This window comes from Typopeltis vanoorti, chromosome 13, assembly GCF_054136105.1.
Source record: "Typopeltis vanoorti isolate ZY-2024b chromosome 13, IOZ_Tvanoo_1.0, whole genome shotgun sequence".
NCBI lineage: Eukaryota > Metazoa > Arthropoda > Arachnida > Uropygi > Thelyphonidae > Typopeltis > Typopeltis vanoorti.
This window is the reverse complement of record NC_143561.1, coordinates 101,826,271-101,850,806: the sequence shown is the minus strand read 5'-3', so window position 1 is coordinate 101,850,806 and position 24,536 is coordinate 101,826,271. Positions and strand designations below refer to the sequence as shown.

At 34.7% G+C, this 24,536-nt stretch overlaps 1 protein-coding gene across 9 annotated transcripts in view; it reads left to right on the top strand.

The window, feature by feature from the left end:
- Positions 1–24,536, top strand: part of LOC150100419 (eukaryotic translation initiation factor 4 gamma 3-like) — a 405,123-nt gene that overhangs the window by 99,160 nt on the left and 281,427 nt on the right. For all 9 annotated transcript variants that reach the window (XR_016549278.1, XM_090403083.1, XM_090403090.1 and 6 more), the window contains exon 2: positions 13,093–13,199. The gene's annotated coding sequence lies outside the window, so the exon portion shown is untranslated. The remainder of the gene's footprint in view (positions 1–13,092; positions 13,200–24,536) is intronic.

Sequence of the window (24,536 nt, the reverse complement as noted above, 5' to 3'; positions counted from 1 at the left end):
TGGTCAAGTCAGTGGTTTACACAACTATCATTGTGTAAACCATCGACTGGCTCTTGCTAATGCCCAAGCAGCTGCTGAAGTGCCTTATCTAGTTATGCTTAATGATATCTTAAGGCAGTTGTTTTTCTTCTTGCAAAATTCCTCGGTCATGGCTGGTTTAACCCAAATCCAAAATATACTGAACAGTCCTCAGATTAAACTTAAAATGGCCAGTGACACTAGATGGCTCTCTCATGATTCTGCAATATGGTCTCTAAGAGAATGCATGGCGAGTGTTATAGCTGCATTGGAAAGAAAGGCCACCGAACAAAATGATATCAAAGCTGAAAATTTTACCTGTGAAATATTAGCTTTTAAGTTAATAAATAGTTATTTTCTTATCAATCTGTGTTGGCATTATCAATACCGTTTAAATCCAATTCAACATTCTTTCAGATTATCCTCATATGGGATGGGTGTGGCCTTACTGTAATCTTTTTTTTTTTTTTTTTTTTTGGTTGTATTATTGTGAAGGATTGTTTTCTTGTTATCTTTATATATATGTTCAAAATACCAAGCAATTTTAAACCTGGTTTTACTCCATTTCCCAAGTAAGCAAACAGACAAACAAGTCAAGTTTGCACCTGCAAGTGATGCAAGTCTAGCTGATCCTACAGGTAGTGCAAGACCAAGGCAACTCGTGGTAAAGGTGGTATAAGCTCTGATCACTAATCTTAATATTTACCCTTAATGTCAAAACACATATTCAAGAAGGGGATGCATGATGCTTTGTAGTAAAGGCAAGGGACCACTACCCAGACCGGTTTTGACCTTCATTGAGGTCTCATCAGTGGGAGCCAGGCTAGAAATACCAAGATTTGGTAATACAGAGCTTATAAGTATTTTACCAGAAAAAGTTACCATAAGGTGTTTTAACCTTATTAAATAAAAATCTCTGGAGGAGATATAAATGTAGAAAGTATTTTACCTTGGGTATAATAAATGTTCAAAATACCAAGCAATTTTAAACCTGGTTTTAAACCTGGTTATTATACCCAAGGTAAAATACTTTCTACATTTATATCTCCTCCAGAGATTTTTATTTAATAAGGTTAAAACACCTTATGGTAACTTTTTCTGGTAAAATACTTATAAGCTCTGTATTACCAAATCTTGGTATTTCTAGCCTGGCTCCCACTGATGAGACCTCAATGAAGGTCAAAACCGGTCTGGGTAGTGGTCCCTTGCCTTTAATACAAAGCATCATACATCCCCTTCTTGGAGATGTGTTTTGGCATTAAGGGTAAATATTAAGATTAGTGATCAGAGCTTATGCCACCTTTACCACGAGTTGCCTTGGTCTTGCATCACTTGCAGGCGCAAACTTGACTTGTCTGTTTGCTTACTTGGGAAATGGAGTAAAACCAGGTTTAAAATTGCTTGGTATTTTGAACATTTATCATACCCAAGGTAAAATACTTCCTACATATATATATATATAAACGTCTTTCTTATTTCAAATTCATTTTTTAGAGCCCACTCATCAGAGCAAATTGTTAAGGCTCTGCTTTTGAGTTTCTCTAAATGGAGACTAATGGCAAACCATTTGAAAGATATATTGAGAAAGAACAGACTCTTCGATTATAGTAAAGTATTTTTGGATGTTGGCTACTGAAATGCACTAAAATGTATTTTAATGTTTCTGGGTCATGGGGCCAATAGTTAGATGCATTATCAACACAGTACATCTAGACCAGGTTTTAGTTGGTCTTTAAGTGTTTATTATAGAAGCTGACTAACAGGGAAACCAATGGCAGCCCACCTAATTGATTGTATATTTTTTTCCTCTTCATGCAGAATTAACCAGAATGAATAGTAAATATAAACAAGTGCATCACCTTCATTTACCATTGCTTTTTCCAGTTTAGCATTGTCAGCAAACAAGTAAATATTTCTTGTGAAATCACTTATATCATTGATATCCAAATTAAACAAAAGGACCAAGACCAAGTATTGAGCCTTGTGGTACACCACTGGCCACTTGCCTTCTCTTGGACTCGACTCCTCCATAAACCACTCTTTGATATCTGTTCATCAGCCACCCTCTAATCCAAATCACCAGATTCATATATTCATCCCCATTTGCTCCAATTTATTCAATAGAGTTCTATGTGGAATTTTGTGAAATACTTTTGCAAAGTCCAGCAATATCACTGAGTAGCCATTTCCCTTATCCAACTCCATTGTCACTTGATTTTAAAAAGTAACCAAATTACTAAGGCAAGACCTATCCTTCACAAAACCATGTTGTCCTTATAGAGTGTCATATTCCTCTCCACCCAGTCCTGAATTTTGTCTTCAATCAGTTTCTCCAATACCTTAACTGTCACTCCTGAGATGCTGATTGGCCTATAATTTGCTACTTCTGTCTTGGTGCCTCCTTTATGCATTGGGGACTATTTTGTCTTCTTTTCACTCCATTGGCACCTTTCCATTACTGAGGCTTAAATTAAATAGCTTTGTCAGAGGAGTTGATAATTCCTTTGCACATTCTCATAATACATGGGCTAATATGGCATCTAATTCTGTGTTCATATAGGTTCTGCAATATTTTATGCACCTTCATTTCTTCAACCTCATTCTCCTAATCAATCAGTATCACATCTGTCATTGCAATGTTACCACCTAGATGATATACTCCTTCAAAATGCTCACTCAGTAATTCAACTATTTGGTTTGTTCTGTTACCTCCTCACCACAGCACTTTTTAGTCATCATTTCATAGTCATTCCTCCTTTTATTTGCCACATAGCAAAATAACTCCTTATGGTTTCTTTTGGTCTCATCAACTAGCTTTCTCTCATAATTAGTTTTGACCTTCCTAACCATACCAGTCACCCTTCTTGTCTGCACTTTATACTACTCATGGACATGCTGATCACCTGTTTCTTAATACTCTCCACAACCTTTTCCTTGTGTTCAGTTCCTGCTTAATGAAGCTATTCATTCACCTAACTCCTACCTGATTTATCCTTCTGATTCTAGGTTTGCATTCAGATATGCTTTTTTTCAACCTGTCTTTGACCACTTCCCATGCATCAACATCTCTCTCTCTCTCTCCAAATTTTTATGCCATTTCTCTGCTGAAAGTTGTCTCTTCAGCTTGTCATAATCACCTGTTTTGTAGTTCCACATATATCCTTTCTTAATAGAAAATTCTGCATATCTGGCAATCTCTTAGGTCAAGACTACAAGATCATTTTATCCAATTGGAGGCAGCTTAGCTAGATTGTTTAGTGTTAAGTTCTCTGATGCAATGATCAGATCCAGCACTCTTGAACCTGATGTCCCCTTCATTTCATGTTACCTCAGGTAATTCTCTCAGTAGCTGTATAAATTTCATTTCCTTCCCTGTCTGTGACCATTCTTTCTCCCAATCTGTCCCCATAGTTGAAATTCCACACAATGACTCAACCTGTACTCATCATGCTAATTTGCAAGCACATGCCATCTATATTCTCTGCATACCTCTTGGATTATAGCAACCACCAATTACATATTTAGTCCTGTTGGCTTCTATCTCACACCAGATAGCCTTCTGAATCCCTGATGTACTTTTGCTCTTATTGGCTTTAATTCCTCTGCTATCATTATCAAAACCCCAATTCTCTTCCTGTTCCTTCTGTCCTTTCTGAAGACACTATATCCCTTATATTCTATTCCTATGACCATATCATCCTCAGTCAACCATGTCTCACTACAACTTTGGGCCATGTTGTGCTAATCAGTGCCAAAAACTCCAACTTTATTTCAAACTTCTGGCATTAGTATATATAAACTGCAATACCCCCTTGATCCCACCACCTCCTTTATGCCTTGTGTTACTTAGCTGACTAAAGTTAACCTGAAGTGCTACATTTTGCATCATGTGATCACTTTCCCACTTACTAACTTCTAGGTCGCTTGGACCCATGCTCACCTGCATTCCCTCCCCTAAATATTCTAGTTTCTGTGACTTATATCCCTTTCTCATAGAAGTCCTTATATGGCCAGCCACCACCCAAGTAATCACCTCATGATTACTTTCACTAACTGGAGGAAGGTTCAACACCATATTTATAATAACATCCTCTGATGAGATAATCAAATTCAACATCCTAGCGGATCCCCATGTATCCTCTGTAGTTGTCCCTCAAAAACTCAAATTCATTTTCTTTGCCCCGAGATGCTTCTTCATTTTAGTCTATATTATCATAATTAAAATCATTCATAATGATCACCTTCTTCTTATTAGATTTCTTATTCAAATTTTTTTTTGGATTTTGTTTTCATACAGTTAAGCAGGTTTATATTATGAATTTTTAGTCTGAGCTGATTTTCTTTGGAGGAGAGAAGTGGTTTCTAGATCCAGAAGGAGGGGTTATCAGGAGTAATTTCCTTTTCTCTACAAAGAATCACAGCTGAACAATATGCATTCTTACTTAAATAACAGAGCTTTATTTTTAATTATAAGTTAATTTGTAATAGTAAGTGAAAAAGTGAATTAAGTTATATTAAGAAAATAAATGTTAAAAAAATCTGAGTATTTGTCAAATATGACTCCCCTTCCCAATATTTGTCATTATCTCTCCTAAAACTAAGGTCTGGATCTGCCACTAGGAAAACCTTTCCTACTTAGCTGCAAATAACAAGAATCAAAGAACTCTGAACAGCTGTCACAAAATTTTATAGTATTTAGCAAGATTTGCTTAGTTATTGTAGAGTAAGTTTGTCTGTATCAGTAGAGCAGTTGGGGATTTATATTTTACAGGATCTAAATCATTTTCAGCAGCAGAATAATAATAATAATGGCCTCAAACTTGAATAAATGTTTTTGCTTCTCTTTTTATAGAGGCAAAAATTAACTTTCTCTGTAAGTATAGAATCAGAACAGGGCAAAGTTAAAAATGTAATTTTTGTCTGGCTCCATGTAGAATTTTAACTGCACACCTTCCCCCATAACTCTATCAGCTGTAGTTTGACACTAGTTTAGGAGCATAATTTTTATTCCTCTTTTCCATGGTCCATCTATTGCTCTAAATCTTATATTCTTGCCAGATGCTCAAAACTTACCCACCGTAACCTAAGAATGATGTATTCCAAAGAATGAGGGCATTCTACATTTTGTTTTAAATTAATTTTCCTTATCTAGCCGTTTTGTTCCTTAGGTTGAAGCCATTTAGAGACGAAAGTATACTGTTAGGTTTCTTATTAAAATCCCATGCTTTTTTCCTCTCAAATTATATTAGTAATTAAGTTGGAATTAATTATGGAAATTTCTTAAAGACAAAAGTTTGTCTTTATGCTTTATAGTCTTTTGTTAAAGAGATTCCATGTTGCAACTTTTTTTTTTCATCTTTACCCTAATTATTATGCATTTTGACTTTTCTATTATATTAGTTATATCATTAACTAAGATAAAGCTGCCCTATCAGCTTCTGGTTTTTTAATTCTTAGTATCTTGTCAAATATTTTGGGACTATAGCTGTAAATAAAATCTTCGAAATTTTTTAAAAACTGTTAGTCCTTATAGAGTTAACTCTTATTTGACAGCATCTTCATACATGCTTTTTCTGCTGCTAGCATTTTTCATGAGATTTTACCATTTGGCATTACGGTGTACAGCATTCTGAACTTTTTTTTAACACCTGCGGTTCATATTTTTGCTTGATATTTTATATACAAAAAGTGTCACGTTTGATATTTTATATCAAACATAGATATTTTATCTTCACATTGCTAGATTGGTTATGTGTCTGGATTTATATCAGCAATTTGTAATATGGAACAGCAGGTGTTAGTAAATTTCATGTTTCTAGAAATATCTAGAATTTAGTCACTATTCTGATGAGAGATACTGTTTAGTAGAACTGCCTTGATCTCTCATTATTTGTAGAATTAACCATTTTTTTAAAAATCAAAATAGAACTAATATGTTTCCAAGAATTTAACAGCTGTAAGAGACTTTTTTTTAATAATGAAAAAAGTTTACTCGTGGAATAAATATTTCCTAATATGAGTGGAATGCATTGCCTGACTCAGTTGCAAGTTCTTCGTCTGTAAATGAATTCAAGAAGAGATATGATAGGTATTGTTTTGATAGTTTGGGTCTCCTGCAGTGAGTACTGACTCAATGGAGATACCTGTTATAATAATAATGTATAGTAATAAGTTTTTAAGTACTATTCATTAACATCCAATTTTGGAATCAGAAGTAATACCTTATTACATAAACTTAGTCTTTTCTGTAGTAATTGTGGAAATTAATAGCTAGCTTGAAATTTTCTGTTTGCTGATTGTCTATACCTATGATTCTGATTAACTGGGTGGGGTATTTCGATACTTACATTGTTTATATCAGGACAGCTATCAATTCCATATGATAGTTTCCTATATCACATTAGTGCCATGTGTTAATGTTGTAAATACACGGATAAATACAAATAGATGGTTTTGATTTTTCCAAACATTTGATCAAGATTAATCTTCCTCTTATGAGTATTGTAATATATCTTGTTTTTGTACTTGGATGGCCAGTTAACTTTTGTTGGCTTTAAATGTTGAATTACTACTGTCTTTTTTCATATAACATTAAAATTTTTCTTTCTTTTTTCCCTCTATGAAAAAATTTTTAGTATTCAAATACTTTCTAAACTTTGAAATGATACTAAATGGACTTTACAGATTTGAATGAACAAACAAAGTAAAAATACTTATGTAAAACTGCTTAATACACTCGTAATGGCTGGAAAAAGATTTTTGTTAGAATTTGTGACAAAACTAAATGAAGCTGTATATGTGACAACTTTACAAACAGCTTCAATGTGCAGTATGTTGTATGCAGTACATTGACTTTTGCTATAATAATTCATTACAGTTCTGTTGCTATCTGCCATTAGAGTAGAGTAAGTGAAAATTTGTTTCATAAAGATAACTTATCTACTAAGTAGCATTTTTCTAAATATCTAGTAAATAGCCAAGTTAAATAGCATTTCTGTTCTTCAGCCAACAAGCTATGAATGAGTATGGTTTCCACTATAGCATGAATATTTGATTTTCTTTAGATTGTACTCATTGCATGTGAGGCTGCTTCTGCCACCCTACTTACTGGCCATTTTATTATTATTATTGGGTAACACCTCCAGGGGAGTCCAAAGACTTGAGGGAAAGCACCTACTCCACAACTCTCGGTCTCCATCAACCGCAACTACCTTCATCATCTACACCAATGGCATCTACCGCCGACCACCACTAGTAACTTCATAGACAATCACAAACATCCATGCTCATGGCGGGATTCGAACTCTCCAATCAACAGGTCGCGGGTTCGAATCCCGCCATGAGCATGGATGTTTGTGATTGTGCGCTAACCACTCGGCCAACCAGGCTGGCTGGGTTTTAAGGTGGTTTTTTTAATTTTGAGGTGGTTTGGGTAATATTTTATTTCAGGAGCAAGATTACTGGCTTATAACTGGACAAATTGAAACATAAGATGCGATAATTAGTTAAACATAATACAGATTTTACCTATATAAATATTTTATTGGCATAAAATTTTCACTCCAAGTATGGTATCTTTTAATATGACTTTCAAATTAAACAACAAACAAACTGGTATATTCAACAATGAAAATGCACAAATTGCATGTATAACATGCATAGTGTTTAAATATATGAAGGTTCTAGTAAAAGTAACTTGAATAAGAGATTAAAAAAAAAAAAAATCATTACCATCATATCCAGTTCACTCTTGAGTTAGAATGATCAGATTTCCTTCTTAGGTCTCCTGCTTTACTTTGTTAAACCAAATGGTAGCCTTCATTTGGTTGATGGCTTTTAGAAAGAAAAATACTAGACTTTACATTCATCTTCTTAAACACCATAATTGTCAAAAATCTGGGTCTATTGACTGGAACATTGAGCTCTCTCTCTCTGCTGTACTTAAATACTGCTCTCTCTCAAGAAATTATATCGGGTCTATCTTTCTTACTAATGGCTTTACTGAATCTTATATCAACAAGATAATTATTTTTTCCCTGTCATCTGCCTCATCATGATAATGATACAGAGGTGGTTCATCGTTAGCACTCCTTGTGTTAAAGGTGTCTCAGAAAGTACAGCAAAACTACTTGGATCTCTTAGCATGCAAGTGTCCTTCTGCTCTATCAAAAAGATATCCACTTTTCTAAGCTCGGTTAAAGATGTCTGATACGCTCCAGATATTCCAATCTGGAGTGTATCAGATTCCTTGCCAGTCTGGATCATTGTATTTTGGCCAAACAAGTAGATCAGTGTGTGTCATGATGAACATTTAAAATAGTTAGTTCCATGAGCCAGAAAATGAAGGTTCTCCATAAAAGTAATAATCTCTTAGAATATTTATACAAAGGAAGTTGTGAAAATTTGCTACATCAACTGAATCTAAATAGAAGTGATAGACTTAAATTAATCCCTCTTATAGGAAATAGTTCTTCTTTACATTTGTATAATTACTGTATTTGCCGGCGTATAAGACCCACTTTTTTTCTTTGAAAATAGGCCTGAAAAACAGGGTGCGTCTTATACACCAATATTTAGTTTTTTATTACTTTCATTTCTGGAAATTTTCTCTGTTTCGAGTTGTGCAATTTCTTTCTTGCTTCCTTGCGGTGTGTGAGAGCATTCCAGTTACGTAGAGTTCAGTGAATGCGCTTAAAACTGCTTAAAGGAGTGTTTGTACATGTTCACGCAAAAGTCTGGATGGATGGAGGAGGATTGAAGTTATGGATAGATAAAATTTGGTCTAGACACTCTGGTGGACTGTTGAAGCCTGCCCTGCTAGTATGCGATCAATTTCGTTGTCACAGAACAGAACAAGATGTTAAAAATAAACTCGAGGAATTGAAAACTCAGTTAGCTGTAACTCCAGGAGGTCTAAGTAGTCAGCTTCAACCTTTAGATGTCTGTATTAATAAACCATTTAAGGGATTTATGAAGGAGAAGGGAACTGCTGGATGCAGTCTTCAGATTTTGAGGTTATGCCATCAGAAAGAAGGAAGAGGCCTAGCATTTTGCAAGTTTGTGAGTGGGTCAAAGCTTCATGGGATGCTGTGAAAACTGAGACAATGGTTAAATCATTTAAGTGTGGCATTAGTAATGCACTGGATGGTACAGAGGACAATTTGTTGTAGGAGGACTCAGATTCTGATTTAGAAGAGGTTTCAGGTGTCTCTTCACTTAGCTCTGGAGATGAATTTCTGCATTTTGACGAAGAAGATTAAAAGGTGGATACTCTTTCCTAGTTGGATTAAGTATTTGTTGAAAGTAGCCCTACTTATTACGTTATATTTAAAATTCTGTAAATTCATTATATTATTCAGTTATAAAGTTTTTTCCTAAAAAATGTGTACAAAAAGGGGGTGCGTCTTATACGCTGGCAAATACGGTAATTTAATTTAATTTATTATTTTTTAAATTTCTTATTAAAGTTATTTTTACTAGAGCCTTAATGTATTTCTCATTAAGGCTCTAGTAAGACCATGACTCCATCTAGGGGTGCACAACTTAAATGCTGCCATTGGCCAAATCAAGTAATTGTTACACCTATGTGGGATGCATTTTTTAAAACTTGAATTTTTAGGAAAAAATAAAATATATACGAAGTTCAATATGCTTATTGAAAATAGCATTTTAATGTGATATACGTTACATTTTTGTGAACAATTTTTCAGATTAATATTTACAAGGAATATTATAAAATATATGTAATATTTATAAGTAGGTTACTTTAGTAACTAACTACTTTACAAACTGACAAAATAAATATTACCACAAATTTACATGGACATTGAATAACACACATTGTTTTCATGTGGATATTGCTGGTGTGAGTTGAGAAACTGATGAATCAAGTTTTACAATTTGGATACCACGTGCACTACAGTTGATTTCTATTAAGATGCAAGGAATCCTTAAAAATATTTACATCAGCATTAACAATATGTAAATCTAATTTTTTAAAAAAAATTAAATTATTGAATGGGCCACAGCCAGCCCACAGGCATCCCTGCACTGCATCACGCAGGTGCAGTTTGTGCAATTACATTGTTGAATCTACTGGTTCTTGTTTAATTTTAATATGAAGGTGCTCTTGATGTAGTGGTCAATGAGATTTTTGATAGATCCTTTCTAGGAACGACTGAATTACAAAAAAAAACAAAGTAAGAGCCAGTTGAGTTATAGTAAGACCTTTCAGTATTTTTCTTAATTAAAAATAACATAACATGCCTGAAATGTGAGAATGCATAGCATTATGTGAATTTTTTTAATTCTGAGAATCAAAACATGATGCTGCAGTGATTGAGAAAAGTAAAATCCTTGATTCTCAACAGTTGTGTAGTGTTCTTGCATTTTGTTTACAATGCAAGAAATGATATTTTTATCAAAAAAGTGTCTACTAAAGATATTTCTTTATCACTTTGCTGTCACTATTATAAAATATGAGCTGAGTTTCCCAAACTGTGAGGAGTACTACCTCTCTTGGGGGGAAGTGCAGGATCCAGGGGAGGTGTGAAGAACCTTTTAGTTGTACATTGTTACAATAAATCCGGTCTCATCGAACTACAGAGCAAATCTTTGCTAAGGCAGAATTTCAGTAATTCAAAATCTTGATGAATTCTGGCATACCCAAATGACTTCATACCCAGTTTTGACAAGTAATATTCTTTTAGCCTTAATCCCATTTGCTACAACCTGTCTATGCAAATCTGGATTTTCAACATTAGTCAGTGTGAAGACAAAGTTGATTGGATGTCAGACATGATATTCACCTAGTACTGTCAGTCTAGCAGTATCATGGTGTAGCCATTTCCTTTATCTAACTCTATCACCTTATTATAAAATTTGAATAAAATACTGAGGCAGGACTTACCTTTTACAAAACCATGCTGCCCCTATAAAGTATCATATTCCTATCCACCCATTCCTGAATTTTATTTCCAACCAACTTTTCCAATATAATCACCACTCCAGAGATACTAATTGGTCTAATTTGCTACTTCTGTCTTGGAGCCACCTTTATGTAATAGAACTATCTTAGCCTCTTCTCCCTTGGAACCTTGCCAGAGCTAAGATTTAGCTCTGGCTAGGTTATTACCTACCTCAATGCTCACATCAGTCTCTATCACCTTAGTACCTGCAAAGTCACCACCTGAAAGATATATCCTCACAAAGGATATATCTTTCAGGTGGTTGACTTTTTTCACTTAGCAACTTAACTATTTCTTTTGTTTCTGTCACTTTCCTACCATCAGTACTGAATAAAGTTATCTTTCCATAATCATCGTTTCTCTTACTTGATACATATTGAAACACTCTTTTGGATTTACTTTGGCCTACTTAGCGTAATGTTCTCTCAAAATCTGATTTAGCCTTCCTTACCCTTCTTGCTTATCCTTTATATTACTCATGGACATGCTGATCACTTTGTTTATATTTCTTCCACAGTGCTGTTGCTTTATATTGTTAATCATCCACTTAATCCCTACTTGGTTTATCCTTCTGATCCTGGGTATGCACTCTGATACTACCTCGCTCAAATGATTCTTGACCACTTCCCATGCACTAATGATATTGATTCCATGTAGTTTCTTATGCCACGGCACTGCTTCTAGTTGTCTAAGCTTGTCATAATTGCCACTTTGTAGTTTTGCATAAACCCTTTCTTGACTGTTGAAACTTTTTCCACTTGGTTATACTATAAATTAAAGGTACCAAGAAATTATATTCTTGGTTTAATCCTTTATCCAAGTGTAAGCAAACAAAGTTTGCACATGAAGTAGTTTCATGACTGAGAAACTCGTATATAGAGGCTAATGACTTCACATCACTTGCCTTAGTATCCCATAATGCAAAGCACATATCCTTACAGACATTATAATGCTATGTATTATGGGAAGGGTCACTACCCAGACTGGTTTAGACCTTTATTGAGGTCTCATCAGTGGGAGCCAGACCACCCAGAAGTGATACCAAGGTTGCATAGCATTATACATGTCCATAAGGATATGTCAACGCCCTGATACACTCCTTCAAAATGTGCAATGATATAGCATCAAGTCCCACAGATATTAATATCAAGTTTGCTTAATTCCTCAGTCAGTCTTTCCTCATCATCCACTGCTCTTAAACTTTTCATGATGTCACATTCAAGGATGAAAGACCTTTATGACATGCTCATTAAATGCTTCAATTATATTCTCTGCAGCAGTTGTCCTTATATCATTTTCTCCAATCAATGCCATCCTACCATAATCTTTTTTTTTTTCTGGGTACATATCGAAAGGACTCCCTAGGATTTTTTTTTTTTTTTTTTTTCCCTCATTAACTAACTGAACTTTTGTTACCCTCACCAACCAAGTTACTCTCCTTGCCTGTTCTTTATATTCCTCATGGAATTGTTTATTACCACTCCTCTTATGTTGCCTTTTTTCTCTGTATTGCATGCTTAATCTCTTCATTCATCCATTTCACACCTATCTTATTAAACCTTCCGCCCTTTGGAACACATTTAGACATTACTTAGATAATTCTTGAATATCACCCAGGTAGCATTGATTTCCTTTCTATCCAACTCTTCATTCCATGCTACAGCTGCAAGCTGTCTCCTAAGCTTAACAACATTCACTATTTGTTTTTTAAAATTGTAAACTTTTTTTTGTGTGTGTAAAAAGTGCAAAACTTTTTGATTTATTTTTTCATAAAGTAAAATCGGGTGTGAGATACACACGCAAGGGCGAGTTATATTTGAGTAAATATGGTAGTTGTTAACTATGTAATAATGAATGCAAGACTATATTAAGGAAGTACAATTATACTGTAAATACTTCCACATCTAGATCAAGGTCCACTAACCATTCCTGTACTACATCTATAGATTAATATGTAATCATTGTTTGAGTAATCTTGCAAAACGAGCAATTTTAGTGTTTTTGTGTCATAATTGCCAGCTTTGTCGATTAAGTTATTTCTGAAATTTTCTTGTTTTTCATACTGTTTAATGCACTTTGTACTAATCTGTTATTTTGACTATTCCAGGTTGTTGAGGCTGTAAAAAGCTTGTGATTGGTGTTTAAAGCAAGAATGGCACACACTTATTTTAATATACCAGGTGATGCTAGTAGAGAATATCTTCAAATAATTTGGTAGGCTATTTTAAACTTCTAAAAATGTAAACTGCAGCTCATATTTTCTTTTCCTTTTGAGATAAGTGGATTTCTTTTTATAGCTTAATAATTGTAGATTATATACACTGGTGACCAAAAGCTAAGGATGAACTATATGTTTACTTGTATATGAAAAAATTTTCATGACTACACCCAAATGTGGACAAAAATTTATTACCAGTATACGAATAACTTATATTACACAAAATGTGTTATAAATTTCATACAAATTGCAATACGTTTTTGGCAAAAGTTACAAATTTCCCAAGGAAGTAGTTAAGGAATTAATGTACATTTCTTACAGAAAACTATGCAGAGAGATATTTCAGTATATCCACCTCACAATGTTGTACCAAGCTTAGCATCAAATGATTCAGGAGTCTGGAGGCAAACTGGCCCACTTCTCATTCAGAGCAAGGATAAGGCCTTGTTTGTTTTCTGGAGGGGAATTTTGAGCAGCAATGCATCTTTGTATTGCATCCCAAACGTTTTATAGGATTGAGATCTGGGGAGCACACTGGCTCCTCGATTCAGTTAATATCCTCGGTCTCCAGAAGTATCTCCACTTCTCGTGAATGATGTGGTGTGGCACTGTTATCCATAAAAATGAATTCTTTGCTTACTGCACCATAGAATAATTGAACATGATGTTCAACAAAATTAATTCATTTTATGCCTTCTTATATATCCTAAAAGAAAAAGAACAAATTATTACAATTTGATGGAACATGGGGTTAAAGCGTTATTAAGATATGTTCTTTCTTGTGGTTATATCAGTTGCCTTAATATTGTTTTTGTTCTAGGTGTTTATCAGAACTTTTCAGCCCCCCTCGTAATCCCCTTTTTCCAGCACTTGTAGCTCGGTGTGTCCATTAAGCATAATGCCTCCTCACACCATGACCTCAGCACTGCTGTATCTATTCCTTTCAAACACATTTTCACAAGTGGTATCACATTCACACCAGATCAAGTGTCATCTAGAATTGAAGGAAAGACTAAAATGACTCATCTAAAGAGTACATTAGCCAATTGGTGTCTTGTCCAATTTTTATGGATACAACACTGCTGAAAACATGGTCTACAATGAGCTGTGGATAAAGGGACACGGCCTTCAGGCATATAGGCCTACTTTTTGCAGACATCTCGTTCACGGTTTGTCGAGATATCTGCATACCTATGTTGAACAGAGCCAACTTACAACCTTATCTGCTGTGATGTGTTTGTTTTGTTATTATAACCACAAATCTGTCTTCATGCTCAGTGTTAGAGTGAGGACAACATCTTAGCAAACATCTGGAACACATTCCATTGGTTTGAAATGCTGCCCAGAGCCTGGATATAATGCTATGTGAGATCCAAACTCTGGCAATATCAGTAATTCTGTGACCTTCATCAAACTTTCCAATAATTCTTTCCCATTTAAAATTATCTAGATGATGTCTTTGAAACATTACAAAGCATCCAAATTTGCAACTTTATTCCTTCATGAAAAGAGCTTCCTTTAAACAATTAGATTAGCACAGCTTTTTGCCTTTTATCCTGTTGAGTGCTATCATGTTACCCCTTTGCCTGTGATTCGAAAATTTGAATATGTGTGTGTGCTTTCTACTCAAAATCATTGTTTATGTAAATTGCTGGAAGCTGGTTCATATGAATTTGCAGTTGTAATCTTCAGAAATAGTGTTCGTCCTTAGGTTTTGTAAACCAGTATAATCATACGCTGGTAGGTTTACATAGGTAGGTTTAAAATGTATGCCCCAACACAGCTCAATATGCTCAGTTGGTGTTTTCTTTCATTTATTGTTCATAATGAAGGCGAAATTTATATAAATTCTCCATAAATAATAATTTAACAGGGAAAACAAATATGAAAATAAGAAAGTAGGTAGCACTCAATGTGAAACCAGACTCACTTTACATGATGCACTCATGCGACAATTATCTTGCGGAAACAAGTCAAAGATTTGTCTTTGCAAGATAATTGTATATTGTAAGAGTATTATAAAAGAAGCTCTGCTATGTACAGTTTTCACGCATTTGATTACCCTAAGCTAATTCATGTTGTGAGCTGTGAAAATAAGCTTAGACAATACTATATTACAATTGTGCATCTGCAAGAAGTAAAGGTGTCAGAAGAATAAGATGTATAGATCCACTACTATATTTAATTAGATTGTGCCGATTTTAATTTGTGTTTATAATGACCGGTTTTGAATTATATTTAAAGCTGGTCGTTATAATGGCAAATGTTTACTGATTACGTACAGAGGATAGGTGTGCCCATTAGGGTCAGATGTTATTAGTCTACATATGTATATATGTGTAAGTTTAATATTGAAGTAAATCCATGCACTGATTTGATGAAATATTTATTTATTGGAAATGATAACTACAATTTAATTTACATACATATGGGATATGAAAAATTTATATATTTTCTCACACAGTTCAAGTGTGAGAGATTTACTGTTTTTAATAAAAGTGCCCTAACTATTATACGTATGGCTCATTTTTCACACATCACTACAAATGATAATCAGAAGTGTGATGCATAGTGGAATATGCATGGAGTGAAAAGAACTATAATATGATGAGTCTGACTCCATGGAGGTCAGATGTCAATAATATTACTGTCAGAGAATTGAGGTGATTTTTGGAACTCGAAAGCAGATATTTATGAAGTCTTTCATGTAGAAAGAAATACATTTAAAAGTTATCAATTGTTATGTTATGACAATGATAACAGAACAACTGTTGAGGGAAGATTTGGCAGGTTGAATTTTTAATTACTACAATAAAAATTACTAGAAATTCACTTGCCAAGTGTCTCTGATAACTTGCCTTTAGTCAAGTGGATTGCTAGATCTCTCTGTGGGTGTGGCACAAGAAATTTTGAATCTGTCATATCAGTGCTGTTTGGGGGAAAGGGGAAAAAAAGTTCACATTAAGATTTTTTTTTTTTTTTTTGCAAAACAATTTACTTTTCAATTGTAGCATGTTTTCCCCTGTTCAAAACTGGGATTTCATGCAGAATAGAATTTGAGGTAACACCAGTATCTTTGATTGCTTTGTAGTTATTCGTAAAATTGTTCTAATAGCAATTGTTTTTCTTTCTTTTCCATTAGAAATGAAATTTGTTTATATTAACAGTAATAGTTAATCTTACTATTAAATTATTTAAGGAATTTACAATGTATCCTGGAATATTAATTAAAAGGAACTTTAATAAATACCTCCTATATTTCGGCAATGTCACATTGCCATCTTCATGGGAACATACAAAAATGACACGGGCATGCAGGCGCTACAAAAAGCAAATGAAGCAGAAGAGAGAAAACTGTAGTTCCTAGAGTCCTAAAGGTGTCCCCTAGCAGGCTATATTAGGTTGTCTTGACTGTTGGGCTGAAGTTCTCAAGATGCAAGCTTCCCAAATTTGGGGCAATCTGATGCATCCAAATTTGTTGAGGTTTGGCAAGTTTTTTAGAGCTGAGGGCAATTTCATGAACAATCTTTCATATTTAAATTTGCTGTGGTGTATTAACGTGGCTTTTCTCCAGTGTATTCTGTGGCAGGTATCCAGAGCATGGTCTGCAAGCCCAGAGTCGCTGTACTGGTAAAACTGGATGTAGTCTTGTGTTCCGAAATCCTGACGTTTGCTGTCCTGCCTGTTTGGCCAAAGTAGGACAGTTTACAGCTGCAAGGGACCTGGTATACTCCAGTTAGGTCTAGGGGAAGTGGTTGGTCTTTGGAGTGGATAAGGGATGCCAATTTTTTATATGGTTTGTAACAAGAAGTGAGATATTTTTTTTTAAAGATTTTGGTTAACTTTCAGAGGTGCCCCGGATATAGGGAATGGTGATGGATGTAGTGTAATCCTTGTTATGAAGGGGGAGGGGGGTGTGTGTGGTTAACTGGTTTTAATATTTTTTGGGGGTTGTAGCATTCGCTAAGAAAGTGTTAAGGATGTGGTTTAGTTTAGTGGTTAGAGCATTGTTATCTGAACAGATTAATTTTTCCCTGTTATATAGTGTTTTTATAACATGTATATTTATGTTATAATATATTACATATTTTAGACGATAGAAATATAAGATCTGATAATGTGATAATATTGGAGTCTTGACAAGTAATAGACTGATTTGGAGGAAAATTGTAGATAGGAAGTTAGTAATGGTGTAAATTTTTCATGTAGTATAGTACTATCATATTCTGTACACCACTTGAGGGTACATGTCAGGAATTTGATGACGATGATATATATATATATATTACAACATATACTGGAATATTAATTGAAAGAAACTTTAATAAATACCTCCTATATTTCGGCAATGTCACATTGTCATCTTCATGGGAACATACAACAATGACACGTGCACGCAGGCACTACAAAAAGCAAATGAAGCAGAAGAGAGAAAAACATGTGTTACCAAAGTATAAGCCTATCTAACACCTGTAGATAGGCTTATATTTTGGTAACACATGACTATTAAATTATTTAGGAATTTACAACGTATACTGGAATATTAATTAAAAGAAACTTTAAAAATATCTCCTATATTTCGGCAATGTCACATCGCCATCTTCATGGGAACATACAACGACACGTGCACGCAGGCACTACAAAAAAGCAAATGAACAGAAGAGAGAAAACTACTATTGTTCCTAGAGTCCTAAAGGTGCTCCCTAGCAGGCTATATTGAGTTGTTTTGCACAGACTTTTTGTGAATATCTGCCAGTAAATCTGGGTTTTTGAAAGACGCTTGTAGATAAGGTACCAGAAGATGTTCTAGTAAGGAGGATGTCCAAAAATGATAAAGTACCAGAGTTTTCTTTTTCCATAGTGAATTGGATGCATGGGTGAAGGTTATTTATCCATCGTAGAAAAGTGGAAAGTTCATCTTCGGTGTGTGGCCAAACAGCAAAAACATCATCGACGTAACGGTACCAAAGAGATGGTGGAGGATGAATGGATAAGAACATTGTATCTTCAATTGTTTCAAATAGTAGGGGCCATTTGTAAGTAATAGTAATTTGTAACTTATAAGTAATTTGGCTGGCGTTTACCAAATACCTTGCCAATGCAGTGTCTCTTATTTTGGACAAACTGGCTGTTCTTTGGAAAAAAGAATAAAAGAACATCAATATTATATTGATGTTCTTTTCAAACCTCTGAAGTCTGGTCTGATGCAGCACAGTATTGACTCTACTCATAGTGTCCAGTGGGATAAAGCAGTTCTCCTCTATAGATGCAGATTCAAATATGAACGCTTATTCAAAGAAAGTTGTGAAACTATCTTACACCGACCGAATTTAAATAGAAATGACTGTATGTCTCTCTCAAAGATCTGGGAGACTTTTATGTAAAAAAACCATTTATCTTAATAGATTAAATTTGTTATTTCTATTATTTCCTAGCACGCGGTAACAATTGTATTTTAATAGGTGATCCACCGAACGTTTTGCTTGTATTCCATTCCTATTACTGTTACACTGAAGATGTACTATTAATTTTAGTACAAAATATCTGTCCTTTTATTAAAGATATCACTGTGGTTGTTATGTGTTGCTTTATTATTTATTTAGAATATTATATTATTATGATAGAACTAAGTTTCTGGTATAAATTAATATGTACATGAAAAGAGTCCCTTTATCCCATTTTTAGTAAAAATATTACTACTTATAATAATCATGAGAATGCTATTTTCTATGTTCTGTATTCTGAATGTTATTTCATAACATCCATGAAGTCAACAGACTCATCATAAGAGGTCTACTCAACCATCAACATGTCTATCATAATGAGCTTTGAAGTTTACACTACCTGCGCTCATAAACGCACTCAAGCAGTGCATTCTCTAACACCTCTCTATGTAAAAAATCTACTCTTCACACCCTTCTTCATATCTTTATATAACTTGCAGGGATGGCCTCTCATTCTCCCACTGGTTACTTGATAGGAAAAACAAGTGATGTAAAACTTGAAATTTCGTGTGAACTTCTAGGATAAAGAGTGGGAACTCTTCCAAGTGTTACTTTTACAATTTGCTAATTATGGAAAACTGAGGATTTCACAAGTCTTCCAAAGAAACTTTTATTTGTAAGCATCTGTGACCATAAGATTTTTTTATAAATGCCTTTCTAAAAGAAGAGAAGAATTATTCCAATTTCATTCCTTTTTAGGAATTAGAGATTCCTAAAAAAGGAATCTCTAATTTTACAGATTTTATAACAGACCACATTTTACAGATATAAGATATGTGGTCCATAGTGTATGTCTCTAAAGCATATGTGAGGAGAGTGTAACAGTTTTCTTCTGTTAGAAAATCTGGTTTCAAAACCTATCTAGTACTATGAGAATGTCATTAGGGTTTTTCAACTGAAAATAAGTTAGCTAGTCTCACACTAAGATGATGGTTTCCCCTACAAGGAAGTCATGTTTTTCATCATGCAAAGAGGCAAATCAACTAGAAAATATCAGACACACAGTGCACCTGCCTCATAGTTGCTTCTGCCATAATTGCAATCAAAACAAAATCACAGCCTTAGTCATCTGTCGTTTTCTTGATTGAGACAACTAAGCCTTGGTAGCCAACTGGATAGTGTCACTGCTATTTTCCTAAGTGACTGCAGATTAGAATCCCCATACTGGCACAAATGCTTATGAAAATATTTAGGTGGTAAATGAATTTGATTCTATAAATAGCATAGTGTTATGTATATGTGTTATTTTAAATATACGTTATTTACTTTAATTACTTTTACTTAATTCTCTTCTTGAATCTCTCTAGCTACTTTCATCTAAATAATATGCTCTATCTTTCTATCCATCTTAAGATTCACTCAGGACCATTATTCACTCTTAAGTATGGTGCACATGGATTTTGAATACAAAGGGGTTACTACTGGATAATGCCGATCCCTTTTGTTTCAGTACTGGTTCTGATTCCTTTTTGGGATTCAGGGAAAATTTCTATTATACTGCGCCACCCTGAATCCTAGATTATTGAATAGCGCAAAATCAAGGAACCAGAACTCAGTTTAGTACACTATCTTAAATCACTTGAGCTTATTTTGCAATCGTAGCCTCCCTAACAATTTATCTCCCACTGTGGTTCGAATTTTTTTGAGAAGGTGCAATAGAAATGAAAAATGGCAAGTCACTAGTTAAACTTAAAGAAAGGAACATTTAATTTCAATTCAGACATTTACACATTATAAATAGACACTGACATAATTTCACTAATATCAAAGAATGAATATAATAATCAAAACTTTCTAGATTTCTCACAGCATGCAACACATGTCAATTCAAGTATGCAATTCTATCTATGAACAGCCATGCACTTTTATACACTTCACTTCAAGGCTAAGGATTAATCACTTATCAAATCACAAATTAACCTCCACATGATTCTGCACTAATTCCTTCAAATTTTCATATATTATCACTACTTCAAAATCTAACTATCTCTAAAGTCCTTAGCATAATTAATAACCTCAAAAAACTTAATGTCCTTCCTAAATTTACAATCTTTCTCCCTTAACACAGTTACTTAACAAGACATAGGGTTTACATTACCATTTGCTGGGGGACTATTCTTGGCTTTCTCATTCATCACGACTGAACTTTCTCCCTTTGATTCCTGGTTCATTCTGTATTATCTGTAGTGTTCCACTGGTGGTCCGGACAGGACATATCTCCGCTACCGAAAGTAATTGCCCGTTGTTTTCTCGTCAACTGGCTCAACATGGCTCAGCTATTTCCTGGGGAATCGTTAACTGCCTACCACTGGGCTAAACGTTGACCGGCAAGCTTTCATGAACATCATGGTATGCTCCTTTAGTCTTTGTCTCAATGACCTCGTCGAAGCATAGGGCGAGAAGGTGCCACAAGGAGGTTCCAGAACCCAAACAGAAAGCGACCAAAAAAGCTCCCTCTTAGCCACTGCTACCCTTTTTGAATTGTGCACCATCCTTTCTTTCTACGTCATTGCTACCCCCCCCCCCTTGCGTGAGTCGCCCTACGTCTCCCAGTTCATAGCGCCACACTCTCCCCTAATGTGCTTTTCGATTTGAGTGTGTGGGGGGGGAGGGCTTTTGGCTATCTGCACCTAATCCGATTAACTAGTCTACCAGCAAATTTACAAGCATTTACACACAAGTAACATAGCTTAAATCGCAAACAATTCACAATATTTATATTACAACATGAATTATGGATAAATAACCTCAATTTAGTAATGTTTCTGGTAAGTCGCAAGTAATTTAGCATATCTGATATGTCAATATATGTTCAAAATTGCAAACGTGTGTTAAGTCTGAAGGAAACGTAAATTAATTAATTTTCAGTTAAATTCACAACTTAACAAAGGCTCACTCTCTCATCAAAAAAATTTTTGTAAGAATTTTTTTTTGTTGTTGGTCATTTCAGTGTATTCTCTGGGGGGGGGGGGGGGTGCTCTTTTCTGCTAACTCCAGCATTTGTGAATTCCCACCTCCTCTTCGTAAGTGCTGCAATTTTTGTTGATGTTTTCTGTGGACGTGTGTGAAAATGCTAGTCTCGATTGTGATAAGCCTTATGTGGTGAGCTTGTGTTGCACCTATTATCATTACCTAACCTTTTCTTTTTATTAATCAATTTTACATAATTCACCTCCAGAACCCTTCAACATATATCATTCTGACTCTTGCTCGCCATTTACTCTCACCGGATGTTCTTCTATCCCTCAATTCTTTGGGAAGAACCTTCCCATTTCGCCTGGGTCTCAACTCGTATCTAGGTTGAGCAAACTCCTCATTTTCCTCGTCGATCGTTTTCTCATTTCCTGTTTGATTGCCCTGTGTGTGCTTAACCCCCCTTGTTCGTATCAGAGTATCTCCTATGTTTGTTGTAGTTGAAATACGGATCATTTGAGGTGGGATGTTTTTCTTCCTCTTGGGTATTTCCTCCTCTCTGTCTTTTCTCCATGGATTCCTCCTTGTCATCATCTCTATGGTGGTTGCCCACAACTAATGTTTTTCCCCACACACTTTCAAGTGAATCTCCCAAGCGTACCAGTCTCTCTGATCTACATTTGTAAAGCTTCAATTGGTCTGAATGCACTACTTTGTTTTTTCCCCAGCGTGTTCTTTCTTTGATCTTGAATGTCACTGGCGACAACTTTTCCAGTATCTCAAATGGTCCCTCAGCACTCTTCCCAAACTTTCCCCCTTTCTTCTTGGTAGAGACATGTTCTAGGAGGACAAGATTCCCTGGATTCAGATCCTTATACTTTCTTAATCTGTTTACATATGACCTTGCACATTGTAAACATGTTGCTGGACTCAGCTACCATTTCATAAGCCACTCAATGAATTATGGATAAATAATTTCAATTTAGTAATGTTTCTGATAAGTCACAAGTAATTTAGCACATCTGATATGTCAATATATGTTCAAAAGTGCAAATGTTAAGTCTGAAGGAAATGTAAATGAATTATTTTTCAGTTAAATTCAGAACTTAACAATAGTGCAAGGCCATCACCTGTTTGTTGGAGACTTGAAAAAACATGTTTAGTCTTATCTCTGATGTTAATTACCCCATACATATTATTAACATATTATAGATTTTCAAGCTTTTGTAGTTGTGGGCAAGTGTTTGATCACTTAGAAGGCATAGTTATCTTGATGGTTCTCCCTATTTTTATTTTATTCTCTCAAAAATAACCTGTTAGCCACTTTGAAGGAACAATATATTATTCTGTGTTATGAAAACAACTTAGAAAAAATTCTTCAAGAGTAAACTGGAATCGGTATAGTAAGACATCTCTATCATTATTAGTCCTGAAAAAGACTGTTTTGATGGCCCTGAAAAGGAACATTTTTGATTTCATACTGTTCAAAATTTATATATCTTGAACAGTATGGAACACCCTAAAACAAGGATGCACAAAGTAGTTATACATTCAGGACACCAGATTGTTGTCTCTCTCTCTCTCTTTGAGCTGTATGTGGTAAAGTTTTGAGAAAATGGTTAGTTAGCAGAGCTCAACCTCAGAAGTCTGAAAGGATTGTCTGTTTTTCTGCTTGCTGAAGGAGCATAAGCTTGTAGCAATGGCTGCAATTTCTACTCTGTAATCTAGATATGTTATGGTAGACAGATTTTTACTTGTACAGGAGAAAACTGTTCTAATATTTGTCCAAACATCTTTTGTAATATTTTTGGTTTTCTCATTACAGAGTAAAATGGTAGTTGCTCGTGTAAGCGTACCATTTCTTTGCTGGACGTATATACACGTCCAGCAAACCTGGATAATATTCTGTCCACCTGCTGAAAGAACATGGATAAGAAGTGTAGTTTGACAGTCATGTCCATTAGAAGGGGCAATAATCCTTCACGCTGAAAAGAACACTTAACTAGATTACTTGGTGTAGTAGCTATGTTCAGTTGCCTACAGCAAGAAACACAGTTGCTTGCCGTTTGCTCGGTAACTGGAATCTAAGTTATATCAGACTAAATGCCTATGAGTTATATTCATTTTGCTGCTTGTTTTTATCGTATAATTATAGTTTTTAATGCCAGCGCAAAATAAGAAATCCTTTCATACTTTGATATTGAAGATAGTGATATGGAAGACATTGATCTTCGATATCACTTTGGAAGATCAATGTCACTATCAATTTTTTGGCTAATTATTTTAATCACCAGTACATTTTGAAATTCTCTCAGAACTTGATTGAAGATAATTATTTTTGTCAAACAATTATTTTATAAATTCATGAAAATCCGAATCTAATGAATACAGCCTCCATCTGTTCCAAATTCAGTTTTCTTTTTTATTCATAATCTTAGTTCAAAGGTTAGTTCACAGATTGCGTGAAGGTTTGCACTTTTAAATTTTGCTTTATAGAGAATCATATGTAAATCTTGAATCATATCATGTAATGCATAATTTTTATAAATGTAATCTGTAGGTTTTGTATTTCAACTTGGTTTCCCCCAATCACTCCCTACAAATCGAAATAAACATCAACTGTTATGTATATATTTTTGGTATTATGCGGCAGTTTTGAAGTAGCGATATTTTCCCTACACTTTATCCTTCTAAACGAGTAGGTGCTTGTGTCAAAATGAAATTTTATTTCCAAAATTTTCATAACAGAATTAATTCGCCTTTAATGGCTAACTCTCCCCCTCCTTCCAAAATTATCACCCCCCCCACACAAAATCTAGATAACATATGTGCACTTTCTTTTTGTTTGAATTCGTTATTTTTCCAAAGTAATTGTACTGTTGCAGTTTTAAGCAAAAGACAAAGGCGAAGAATCTC